The 14,034-nt window shown below is 34.6% G+C and overlaps 1 pseudogene; it reads left to right on the top strand.

The window, feature by feature from the left end:
- Window positions 1-12,898, top strand: part of LOC135323328 (tubulin beta chain-like) — a 40,597-nt pseudogene extending 27,699 nt beyond the window's left edge.
- The last annotated feature ends 1,136 nt before the right edge of the window (window positions 12,899-14,034 follow it).

Here is a 14,034-nt window from a genome sequence, read left to right as displayed (position 1 = left end):
TTCTTCTAAGTTGTCCAATTTGTTGACATACTGTTGTTTATAGTAGTCTCTTATGATCTTTTGTATTTCTGGGATGTCAGTTTTAACCTTTATTTATAATTTTATTTACTTATGTTCTCTCCTTTTTTCCTTGATGCATCTGGCTATTAGTTTATAAATTTTGTTTATCTCTTCAAAGAACCAGCTCTTAGTTTCATTCATCTTTTCAATTGTTTTTTATTAGATCCCCATTTGATTTATTTCTACCCTGATCTTAAGTGTTTCCCTTCTTCTGCCAACTTCGGATTTTGTTCTTTTTTTCAGTTCCTTTAGGTGTAAGGCTAGATTGTCTGAGATTTTACTTGTTTCCTGAAGTAGCCTTGCATCACTGTAAACTTTCATCTTAGACCTGCTTTTGCTGAGTCCCATAGATTTTGGAAGACTGTGTTTCCTTATTCATTTCTTTCGAAGTATTTTTTATTTTCTCTTTGACTTCTTCATTGATCCATTGATTACTTAGAAGTATGTTCGTTAGCCTCCATATGATTTTGTTTTTTCAAATTTTTTTCTTATAGTTGATTACTATTTTTATACCATTGTGATCAGAAAAGATGCTTGATTTGATTTCAATTTTACTAAATTTATTATGACTTGTTTTGTGACATCATGTGAACTTTTCTGAAGAATTTTTCATGTGCACTTGGAAAAAAATGAGCATTTTATTTTTCTTGGGTATAATGTTCTGTTTATATCTGTTAAGTCATTTAAAGCCAGTGTTTATTGAGCTTACGTCTGGATGATCTACTCATTGACAGAAGTGGGGTGTTAAAAATCTCTTACTAATATTTTATTCCTGTCAATATTGCCCTTTATGTCTGCTAACACCTGTTTTATGAATTTTGTTGCTTATAAGTTGTTTACATAGATAATTACAAGAGCCGCATCCTCTTGTTGGATTGATGTCTTAATCATTTTGTAATGCCTTTCTTTGGTCTTTGTTTTAAAGCCTATTTTGTCTTATATGCAATACTGCCCTAACTTTCTTTTTGTTTGCGTTTGCATGATATGTCTTTTTCCGTCTCTTTCTTTTCAGTCTGTGTGGGTCTTTAGATTTGAAATGAGTTTCATTGGCAGCATGAAGATGAGTCTCTTTTTTTTTCGATTTATTTGGCTACCTTATGTATTTTGATGTCAGCATTTAGTCCATGACGTTTAAAGTACTTAAGTATTGGTAGGTATGTCCTTTATTTTAATCATTTTGTTCATTGTGTTCTGGATGCTTTTGTAGTTCTTCTCTGTCCCTTTCTCACTCTCCTATTCTGTTTCCTCCTGATTGATGACTTTTTAGTGTTATATTTATATTCCTTTCTTTTTTTATTTTTTCTATCTGTTGCAGGTTTTTGGTTTGTGGTTACCATGAGGTTTTTATATAACAACCTAAGCATTTAGGAGTCTGTTTTACATTGATGGTCTCTTTCCTTCGAGTGCATTGCAAAAACATTATATTTTTACTTCTTCCCTGCATGTTGTGTTTGTGATGTCATATTTTACATCTTTTTATTTTGTGTACCGCTTAACTAATTATTTCAGATATCAATGACTTTATTGCTTCTGTCTTTTAACTTTTACACGAGCTTTTCAGTTGTTGGATCTACTACCAGAGCCAGGTGTCCAGAGGTATCCCCTGTGCAGGCTGCATGTGCCCTTCTGTTGTGGTTGGGCTGTGGCTGCTGTCAGCATGCTGGTGGGTGGGGTTGGCTCCTGGCCTGGCTAACTGTGTGGCTCAGCCCTGACTCTGTTTAAAGAGCTATTATTTACCATAAAACTAGAATATGCAACAGCTGTTTGAAATGAACACAAAATGAAGAATTGTAACATCATGAACAGATTTCCTTTCTTATTAACTTGTGGTGGTTTCTGGAACCAGCTTGCAATTCTTTTGAAAGTTGATTGGGGGAAAGGATGTAAGCTATATTGTGTCTATATGGTGGAATTAGTTAGATCTTTTTGTAATTCTGGCTCTATCATTCCCTAACTATATAACGTTGGACAATTTATTTAACTTTCTTGGGCCTCGGTTTCTCATATGCAGAATTAGTATAATATAATTGCATTTGCCTTGTAAAGTTTCATTTTTTTTAATTAAATACTGTTTGTAAAAGACAACATAATACCTTGGAATATAATAATCTCTTGCTGCAACCAGAGTGATGTGTTAGCCAGGAGAAGGCATTGTTTAATTTTACAGTCTATCAATAACTTCCCCAGCATCTACTTGGCTTGATATTCTCTGCAGCTTTTAATCCACTGGAGTCACTCAAATATAATATATGCTATAAGAAATATATGTGTGTATCATAGAACAGATTGTGTAGCACATTTATATATTTATTTGTATTATGTTATATTGTACTATTAAATCAGATATAAATCTGATTATATTAAATCTGATTTGAGAAAATGGATGGGTTCAGCTTAATGGTATGACCCATTTAATAACGGGTCAATCACACATGCACTTAAGCTTTCCATATATTTTTGTAGGTACTCATCCTAAGAACTATTAATGTAATTTCAGATTGCTAATAAAAAGTCACTGCATCTTTTAAAACACTTTTCAAACTTAAAGCTAATACTGATTTAAAGAACAAAGTGGAATAAATAAAGGGAAAATAATTTATGTATTTATATTTCACAAAAGTAGACATCAGAAATCTTCTAATGTCTCTGAACAGTAAAACTGTGTGGTGTGTGGGGTATGTGTGTGTCTGTATGTGTATGTGCATATATGTGTGTGTCCTTTTTCAAGGCGTTGTTACTTGAAGTGTGAGACAGATTTGGTTCAACACAAACAAGGGAGCCAGTTGTAAAGCACTGGGTAAATAGTGATACAAATTCACATTGTCGTTTGGTTCACCATTAACTCTCTCAATTAGATTTTTTCCCTGAATTTTTAAGTCAGTAACATTTTTGTTTAAATTAAATATTGTAGAAAAACGCAAATACAAAATTAGATAAACTTGAGACTGTAGTGAGTTAAGGTAGGCATGGCCTTGTGGGGATACAAAGCTCTCTGTCATCTTGTCACCTTTCTCTCTACTGTTTCCCCAGAAAATGCATCGGCAAACCAAAACATGAGCTTAACTGATGTTAAGTTGAGTTAAGAAAGCAGAATGATTCCAAACACTTCTGAAAGAGTGATAAAATAGAGTATGATACTGAGTTCCTTTGTCCTGAAATTCTGTTTGAAATATGTTTATAGTGGTTTTTAAGAGGGTCTCCCTGTTTATTACTGTATGTCTTAGATGACTATTTAAACCTTTTCAATATTTTTAGAAACACACACACATAGTCACACACACAACCAGGAACACGGGTTTCAGGCTTAAGTTCTCTCCAATTTCTTTCTTGGATTTCTGAGGTTATGATGGGTTCCCTGACTCGAGAATGCTAGCTGATTGAGATGTTTTCTGGGTCATTTTTCTGCCTTAAAGGATTAGGCAATAGATCTCATGATGCATTCCTAAAAAATCTAACTACTGTCTTCCTCCATATATTGAAAATCTCTGAGCAAATGTACATTTTTTTTTCTTAGTTCGTTTGGACATCTCTGTCTCTGTAACTCCTTGTTTTCTAATTACTTGGCCAAATTCCCTCTGAGTATTTGAAGTCAGGTTTACGGTGTGCACTTTTAAGGCCTAAATTTATCTTGTCTCCAAATGAGTGCTGTAATTTGACTAGACAGTCTCTGAAATCTATCCTAGTATTAACATTTTATGATTCTAAGTTTTTCTATTACTTTATTTATTGAGGAACAAAATTACGTATGACTGTAAATGATAACCATATTTTCCTAATGGTTAAATTAATGTTTTCCTATAAATAATGTTGCTCATTTTTTTTTTTTGAGGAGAGATGATCCATTTTTCTAAGTTCTTAAAGAACACATTACTGCTATCATAAATGTTGATGGAATATCAAGGAGATTTTGGTGTAGAAAAAAATGTGTATAGATGTTTTGGACAGAACCAAAATTTAAGGATGTTTTGGCATGGACCGAATGTCTCCATGGATGTTTTGAACAGGACAAGAAGTTCAGCAAGGAAGGGAAATCCTTCTGCATTTTTATGTTTATATTTTTATTGCCTCAACCACTTTCATATGCTAATGAAAAAAATTTAGGGAATTTATGTTCTATGATCCCCTCTTCAGGGCTTAATGCATATTCCCATTTGTGCATAATAGTGTTAACTTAAACCTAACCAGTAAAAACCAGACCCATTCTGTGTACCTTACAAATTGGCACTCCTCTTATGTTTACTACCTTAGAAGAATAACAGAGTAAGTAAGAAGGGAAGCACTCAACTCCAACTATTAGTATTCAAAATTTAGCTTTGCTATTTAATAGCTTCCTGTCTGTTAATGTTACTTATTTTCTGTTTATTCCAATTGTCTTATCCATAAACAGTGAAAATGACAAGATGTATTTCAAAGTTGTTGTTGTTTTTCCTTATAAAGAGTAATCACTATAATTAATGTAATGTACTTAAGCTGTTTCCAGAACATTGTTAGCATTCAGTAAATATATAGCATTATTATCAACCCATTTGTCTTAGTGGATTAAAGCAGCACCTTCCACCTGACAGACACACGAAGAAATTGCAGCTTGTTTATTTCATGCAACTAACCTTATTTTTCTTACATGCCACCCTTCCAATTCCTCATCCAGGTAATTGTAGGAAAAAACCGAACTACATGTGTACATGTTTGTTGCTTTTTGTTTAACTCTAAGTGTGGTTTAATATATTCTTATTATTTTCTGAATTTAAATAGACTTACTCAAGTAGCTCAGTGTCTTTTAAATATCAGAGGTTGCTTTTTTCCCCCCTTGTCCTTCTCTCCTAATTCCCCAAATGGCAAGTGAGTATGAAAGGTATGTATTTTGGTAGCAAGGGAGAGAAGAAGGCATCCATGCTGACGGTACAGACGTTTGTGCTGTCATCTTCTAAGAAGTGTGTTGTCTGCAGTCACCTTTGAACTGCTAGTTGGCTGGGTACCACTGGGTCCACCTGGTTTTGGGAATGCTATGTCACACCCATCCCAGAACCCCATGATCTCTTCCTTAGTCATAGTACCTCCACTCATTAAAGCTGCTTCTTTCTGTCCCAGCCGTTTACACGTCCGCATCACCTTTATATATTCCTAGAAAGGCAATCTGGTTCATCCAGACCCCCTGCCCATCATACATTGGCCATGGAAAACCTTAATTCATATTATGCTCGTGTTTACCCAACACAGAATTTTTAGCACAGCTAACACCAGTATTCCTCCAGAGTCCTTGCAACCCCTTCTAGCTGTGGATGGGGAGATGCAATCCTGTAGTCCCAATATATATTTTCTCCATTTCTAAAATCACTGCTTCCAAGTTTGGGCCCTAAAGGAGAAACAAAGAAGTAGGTTGTTGGTAGTGATGAAACCGACGTCTTTCATTTTTGTAATACCTTTATTTCCTCTTCACTCTGTTGTCCTTATTTATTTTCTCTTTTTGGAAGATACTTCCCTATGTCATCTATTTCTGTTTTTTTTCCCCAAGGTTGTAAAGACTTACAGTGCATACTTAAAGGTGAAATGTTTAATTTAGATGCAAGGAAATATCTAAATGTAGCGTTAACCTAACCATAGTTACCCTTAATCCTCTAGATACTTATGAAATAGCATCACTAAGCAATCACCTTCACTCATATCACTCAGCTGTGATATTCTGTTTATTCTGTATCATACAGATCCCTGGGATCTATTTGTTTCATTCTATTCTCATTTTCAGAGCCTTATCAAAAGCCTGAATTCGATCTTAACTAGATTATTGCATTCATGATATTGTCACCAGTCTATTTTATTTCTAATGCATCTGTTCACTAAATAATTTATCTACTAACTTGCTTAACTACCTATCATGTATAGCAAGGAAAACTGACACAAATGCCAATAAATACCCAGCTAGTAACATAACTGAGTAATAAGAGTCATGTAATAAGAGAGTGAGAAACACACACTTTACCTTAACAGAGTAACAAAATTGTGGGAAAACAGTGTTGCTAGATCTCCTGATTTTTCAAGGTAAGATTGGCATTTTTATTTTTATGAGAAGTTTCCCAATGTCTGAATCTTTGCAACTAGTTCAGAAATGGTTAAACACATCTCGTAAAGCAATAAAATATCTGTAGTTAAAATTCAGCCCAAGCAAGGATCAGTTGTCAAAATCCAACTCACAGAACAAAGAGGCATCATTCCCCCGACATGGCCTCAGCTACATTTACAAAACCTCTTGTCCTATTCCTTAACATATATATTCAACACTGCAATTAAACCGCGTCATTCCCTGTGCACATACTTATTTGTGTGTATCCGTTTTTATACACATTGATCTCCCTGTTTATACTGAGTTTCACCCTGCAGAATTTCCTTGAATGAAGTAATGATTGTCTCCTAGTATGCTGTTAACCAGCTGTTTATCTGTGCACCTGAGATAATTTTCCATAGGGCTTTATTATGTAACAGCATTCCTTTGAAGAACACTCAAATGCCAGCTTCACTCGACTGTCAACACTTCAAGTCAGGGCTGGGCTGTATTCATCTTTATTTCACAACTTTCAGATAACAACCCACAGAGAAAAGATGCTCATCATGAGAGAAAACAGGCTCCCTGTGATGCTGGAAAACACAATGAAGCCTTAGAAGTGCTTCTGCCCTTGAAAGCCTCAGAACAAGCATTAACATGTCCCAGCCGCTCATGGTGACCCAAGAACCCCCATGCCCACGCCAACCATGTAGCATCAGCCTACAGATTCTAGTGATTTTTCATAATGATATGCACCTTGTTTTCCATTCCCTTTGCCAACACTGGAGTTTAGTTCCCAAATTATCTTCTTTATTCCAGCCTGCCTTAGCCTCTAACCTCCTCTAGAATGTTATTAGGCTATACCTCTGCTTAATAGTCATTGGTGTCTATCTTGACTTTAATGTCATCTCCAGTGAGACCTTAACTCATTTCCCTGTTCCAAGGCTGCAATGTGAAATTGTATAAAGTATGTTCTACATAAAATCACCTGTCTACAGAGGTACTGGGGGGTGGGTAGAAGTTCAGCTTACAGTATGTCACTTGGGAAGAAAAATCTTCCCTAATTAGTCTATGAAAAGGGAGTATCTATATCTAATAACTTGGGCAAAGGTGTTAATTGCAATTTATCCACAAGCAAGGGCAAAATTATTACATTTTCATAATGTGATAGCATGTGTTAGCCAGGGGGATCTATTCTGATAGGTTCCTAGCCTTTTTGATCAAGTATTTGCCCCTCTTCCTTTTTTTTTTTTTTTAATTGAGATATAATTTACACAAAATGAAAGGCACACATGTGAAGTGAACAATTCAATGAGTTTGGATTCCAATATAAACAGCACTCCAGTCAAGCTGTACAACAAATTTGTCAGCTCAGAAAGTTTCCTTGCACTCTCCTCTAGTCAATACCCATTTTTCAGAGAAAATCATTATTTTGACTTCTGTCACCACAGATAACTTCTACCTGTTCTTACTCTTCAAAAAAAGAAATCATATGTATTCTTTGTGTCTAGTCTCTTTCATTCAGCATAATATTTTTGAGATTTACCCATGTGTTTGTATTTATTACTAGTCTGCTCATTTTCATTGCTGTGTAGTATTTCATTGAATGCATATGCTAAAATTTGCTTGTCTCTTCTCCTATTGAAAAGCATTAGAGTTGTATCTAGACTGGGGCTCTTGGGAAGCAAGCTGCTATATACTTCTATCTATGATTTTTCTGTGGACATATATTTTTATTTCTCTTGCGTGAAAATCTAGGAGTAGAAGACCTGGAATATAGGGTAGACAATTGTTTAATTGTATAAGAATCTGCCAAACAATTTTCCAAAGTGACTGGACCACTTGACATTCCCACCTATAATGTATAACAGTTCAAGTTCTCCACATGTTTACCTGCATTTGATGTTGTCAGTCACTAATTTGTCACTCTAGTAGGGGTGATTTTGCATTTATGGTTTTAATAATCATAGGATGATTAATTACATGTGTCAGCTTCTCTTTCTCTGTGTGTGTGTGTGTATATACATATATATATATATATGCCTTTTATAAATTGTGCAAATATTTTTCCACTTTTAAAATTTATTTTTTTTTTATTTTTGATTTGTTAAAGATATTTATATGTTCTGGATTTTTTTTTTTTTTTTCAGAAAAACTCCATCCTCCTCCAGTGTGTCTCCTTCACTATCACTATTACTACACTTACAACACCAGATGTGTGGGATTTTTTCCCATACAAGGCAATTCTCTGACACCAGATGGGTGTACTACAATTCAATTCTGATGCTGTAACCCTGGAGATAATGGTCATATCCCACAAGTCAAGCGGTCAGTCCTACCTCTCACTTCAGAGGTTAGCCACAAGTCCAGGTTGTCACCTGTGCTTCCGACCAACCAGTCATACGCTGGAGGTCCCAACAACCCTCTCCTTGGGTTTGATTAATTTGCTAGAGTAGCTCACAGAAGTTGGAAAATATTTACTTACTAGAGTCCTGATTTATCGCAGAAGGATATAAGTCAGGAAAAGCCCAGATGTACGGGGAAAGAGTGTGGAGCTTCCATGCTCCCTGAGAACACACCACTCTCTAAATCTCCTTGTGTTCACCAATCTGGAAGCTCTCTGAACTCCACCTTCTTGGGTTTTTATGAAAGCTTTATTACCTGAGCCCGTTTGAGTAAATCATTGGCCATTGATGATCGAACTCAATTCTCTGCCCCTCTCTCCTCCAGAGAGGTTTGTGGTGGGACTAAAAATTTCAACCTTCTAATCATTTAATTGGTTCCCCTGGCAGACCTCCATCCTTAAGTGTTTTCCAAAAGCCACCTCATTTTCATGACAAAAGACAATTTTATGGCTCTTACCACTTAGGAAATTCCAAGTTTTAGTTGCTCTGTGTAAGGAATGAGGACAAAGACCAATGATATATTTCTTAGTATAAATTGTACATATCCAAGTTCTTTGTCAGATATACATATACGTATTACAAATAAATTCTCCCAATGTGTGACTTGTTTGTTTTAAATGCGTGTCTTTTTATGGCAAGAAATTTTTAATTAAAGTGAAATCAATTTTGCAATATTTTTATTTGATGATTAGTGCTTTTCACGTTCACTCTAAAAAATCTTGGCCTCCCGCAAGGTTGGAAAACTGTTTTGTTTTGTTTTTTTTAAGTCTTGTGCTAAAATCTTTATACTTTCAGCTTTATGTTTAGATTGATGATCCATCTTAAATTAATTTTATATATAGCATGAGATAGAAGTTAAGATAATTGTTTTATACTTTCATCCTTTTTCTTCAACTTTTTTCTGTGTGTTTGATTTTTGTTGTTGTTGTTTTACTTGAATGTTCTTATAACAAAAACCCTTGGCTTTAAATGTATAAGGCTGTGATGGTCATTTTGTTTTGCTCCACTGACCTATATGTCTATGTTTATGACAATAATACACTGTCTTATTTATTATAGATCTAGAATTTATGGTAATTATTTATAATAATTTTGTTCTTCCTTTATGAATTATATTAAATGTTTATATTTTATTCAAATTTTTCTTCCTTTATTATTGTATTAGGTGTTTCATTTGTTATAAATTTTAGAGTCATCTTGTTAAGTTTTATTGGGAAGAAAGAAAGAAAGAGAAATAGAAAGAAAGAAATAAGCTATTGGGATATGATTGGGATTGGGTTGAATATATAGACCAGTATGGGAGGCCTAACATCTATACTTGATTTCAGAGTCCTATTCATATACATTGTGTACCTCTCTTTTTTTAGGTCTTCTTTCATTTTTAACATTAATGTTCATGATCCTTAGTTTTTGATATAGAGGTTCCTAACATTTGATACAATTATTCATAATTATGTTTTTGAATGCTGTAGTAAATATAATTATTTTAAACTGAATTTTAATAGTTGTTTGTTTATAAATATACAATTATTATTACAATTATTACCATTATTATTGTTGATTTTGGATATGTGTATATTGATATTATATTCTGGGACCTAGATAAGTTAGCATTCTATTTGTGGTAAATTAAAAATTTTTTTTTGGAATTTTGTATATAATCTTATTAATTGTGAACACAGGCAGTTAAAACCTTCCCTTCTGTGCATTTTAAATATGTTTATTTTTGCCATCTTGTGTTGATTGGATTCCAGTACATTGTGAAATAGAAATTGTGGTAACAAATATATTTGCTTTTCTCCCCTGATAAAAGATAAAGCATTCTATATTTCACCATTAACTAAAATGTTGGTCTTAGTTTAGTTTAGCTTTTTTATTTGTTTTAATAGATGTTCTTTATCAGATCGAAGATATACATTTTGATGTTTTCTCACAGAAATTGCCTATTTCATCTAAGTTGTTAAATATACCGGCATAAAATTGTCCTTAAGGTTTTCTTTTTATCCTTGTATTGCGTATATTTTTTCTCTTAAGACTTCTTAAATCCCTCATATTTAAGAATGGTTTTCCTTTATTTCTTGATTAGTCTTTTTAGGAGTTTAAGAGTTTTATTAATCTTTGTAAAGACTCATCTTTTTGCTTTATTAATTTTTCCATTATTGTTCCCTTTTATTTTTTTATTTCAGTCCTTAATATTTATTTTCTTCCTTCTAACTTCTCAGGGTTTAATTTGCTTTTTTTTTCTAGTTTCTTAAGGTGCAGAATTTATATAATTAATTCTTTTCTAATATAAAACTTACAGTTACAACCAAAGGTTTTTTTTTTAAACACTGGTTTACTGCACTGTATAATTTTGATTTGTTGTGTTCAGTTTGAAATAATTTCTATTTCTCCTTGGGATTTTCTTTTTCAAAATTTGATTTATATTAAAAGTATGTGGTTAATTTCCAAATATTTGTGGATTTTCCATATATGTACTGTAATTGACTGCTAATTTAATTTGTTGTGCTCAGAGAAATTGCTCTTTAAGATTTCACTCTTGTAAAACTTTTTCAGACTTCTTTAATGGCCTAACATATAGTCTATGAAAAACCTTTAATTCTTTTAGGCTTTACTCATTTATTTAGATTTTCTATTATCACAGACTTTCACAGTGAGAATTATTTCTTCCTGATGACTTTACATTTTAACATTATGGTAAGTTCCTCTTTTCTTCTGAACACTATTTCTTGCCTTGAAGTCTACTTTGTCTGATATTAATATAATCACACCAGCGTTCTTGCACTTACTGTTAAAGAATATACTAATTTACAATTGGAAAGAGCTTACAAAAACGCTTGGCAAATAGTCAGGGCTACATAAGAGGAAAGTAAGTTCACAATTTCCAGTGATCGCTTTTCTTCCATATAAACCAGTCTACATATTATCCCCTTCCCACTTTGTTCTCCCTCACAAAAGCCATTCCCCTTGTGTAATTCCCTACTTGGAATTTTTCCCAAGTCTTACTCATTTTTCTACAGTATTTCCTCTTTCCATGAAATTGTTCAAAAAGTGGACTTCCCCTTCTCTAAGCCTTATAGCCCCTAGCATTTCTCCCTCACTCACACTTGTCATTTGCTGCCTTATGATGTAATTTAGGATTTATGTTTCTTTTTGCTCCCCATTAGACTATACAGCCAGGCCCCTTTATCCACAGGTTCTGTATCCTTGAATTCAATCAGCCTCAGATCAAAAATATTTTTTAAAAATTCCAGAAGTTCCAAAAAGCAAAACTTGAATGTGCTGCACATCGGCAATTATTTACATAACATTTACACTGTATTTATTGCTATTTGCATAGTATTTATATTATATGAGGCATTATAAGTCATACAGAGATGATGTAAGGTCTATAGAAAGATGTGAGTAGGTTATATGCAAATAGGTTATATGCCATTTTAAACAAGGGACTTGGACATCCATGGATTTTGATGTCTGGGGAAGAATGGGGTCCTGGAACCAATCCCCCATGGAAACCAAAGGATGACTGTATCCAATTCTCATATTAGGATGCACTCTTTTTTGACTTGTATCACTCTTTTCTTATAACAGCTCAGGCAGAACTTGGTTTTGGTGTTTGGCTCACTTATATTTAGACCTTCTTCTAAGAATTGCTTTGGTGTATGGGAGAAGCAACAGAGCAGTGACATGGCAGTGTGTAACCGGAATCAAAGAGATGCCATGGAAGAAAATGGCTCTGACAAGGCCAGTTGGGTGGTGCAGAAGTTATTTTAATCTGTTTCATAGTTTTACCGATACGTGCAACGATGTTGGTGGAATACAATGCATACAAAATTAGGACAATGAAAACTATGGAGCTTTCTACAACTAGCGTCCTATTATTCATTACTGCAGCCAGTGATGGAGATGATGATGATAATGATGATGATGATGGTGATAATGCCCTTTACATCATTTGCCATGTGCCAAGCACTTTCTAAATGCTTTATATACCTACTAATGTTTGGCAGTTAAATAGAAATAAGCACCAGACAAGGGGAGAGGAAGAGGGAGGGAGCAACCCAGAAAATAACAGTATGCCTGCACTCAGGATAAGGGACTCCAAAAGTCTTCTATTTTCTCTAAATGAGGGGCCAGCAAAAAAGCTGGGTAGAATCAAATGCTGCGGCTGCACAGTAGAGAGAAGGACCCAGCTTAACTTGACCCAGTGCTCACTATAATGTGATTAACATTGTAGTTTGAGCCCCTCCTGTAGGTTTCTATGTGTGCATCATGGGTAAAAACATGTGCAAAGGAGACAGGTGTACCTGAGCCCAAGGAACGTGAGCTGTCAGTCAATCATCCTGAGCACGGCGAATGGGAGCTGGCAGTCAGCCCGAGCACTCTAAGAGCCTGAGCTGTGAATCAATCAATCAATCAAGAAAACACCTCTAAACCAGGACATAAAAACATGGAAAACAAAGGAGCGGCACCAATTTTCCTCTCTTGGATTGGTTCAACCCCAATTCCTGGGGGATGTACCATGTTTTACTACATTTTTACTTCACGAATAAAATCTCCTGCTTATATCGTGCTTTCCACCTCCTGTTAGAAACTCTTTTGTGGGGGGGTGGTTACTAAGTACCGAGGTAACTTTTATTCCCCTCCTCCTGCACTAATTCTTTGCTCCTCGTAACAATCCTAATATTTAGTCACCGTCATCCACAGTTTACACAGGAGGAAACTGACAGTGACACAGGAAATAAGATGCCCAAGAATTCTTCGCTATTGAACGTCAGTCAGGTTTTGAACCAGAGTGGTTTATGCTCCCTAGGGAATACGCACGTGTGGGATCCATCTTTCCTCGATTTGTTACAAGTCCAGCAGCAAGATCTCTAACCTTCCAAATCACCAGAAGTGAGATGGAGAGGCTGGTGTAAGGGTTCTGATTTGTCCAGTTAACCCACCAATGCCTTCACTATGTCTGTACAAGGTGATAAAGCATCCGCCCCGGGTAACTGCTGCAGGCATACTTTCCTTAAATAGCAGAGTAGATAAATAACCAATGTAAATGCCACTTATTCATTATAATTCTACACCAGAAAATATCTACTCATTATCTCAATGACTAATATACTCTAGTGTCTTCATATATATCATAAAACATAATAAAATGGGTAATGGATATATTCCCCTTAATAATATTGCTGCAAATTAGATTCCTATTTAATGACATGAATAGGAGCACATTTCTGTGCATAAAATAGTGAAATGTCAGATTATGGCTCAACAAAGAACTGAGTTATTATGTAAAGGAAAATGAATGAATCATCCAAAATAGCCTGTAATCATTTTTTTCCACATTTGTTTTCTGTTTGAATTACACCTTCCAATTCCAAGAACAAAACGAGCATAACCTATATCTCTCAGCATCGCTTTCCACTAGAATGGTTACAAGCTATATTTAAACAAATTACTACTTAGAGATTATTTCTCATGATTCTGACATGATGACTCATTACATTTTAAAATGAGCTCTTAATAGGCTAAAAA

Source organism: Camelus dromedarius, chromosome 1 (assembly GCF_036321535.1).
Source record: "Camelus dromedarius isolate mCamDro1 chromosome 1, mCamDro1.pat, whole genome shotgun sequence".
Classification (NCBI taxonomy): domain Eukaryota; kingdom Metazoa; phylum Chordata; class Mammalia; order Artiodactyla; family Camelidae; genus Camelus; species Camelus dromedarius.
This window is presented reverse-complemented; position numbering and strand designations above follow the sequence as displayed.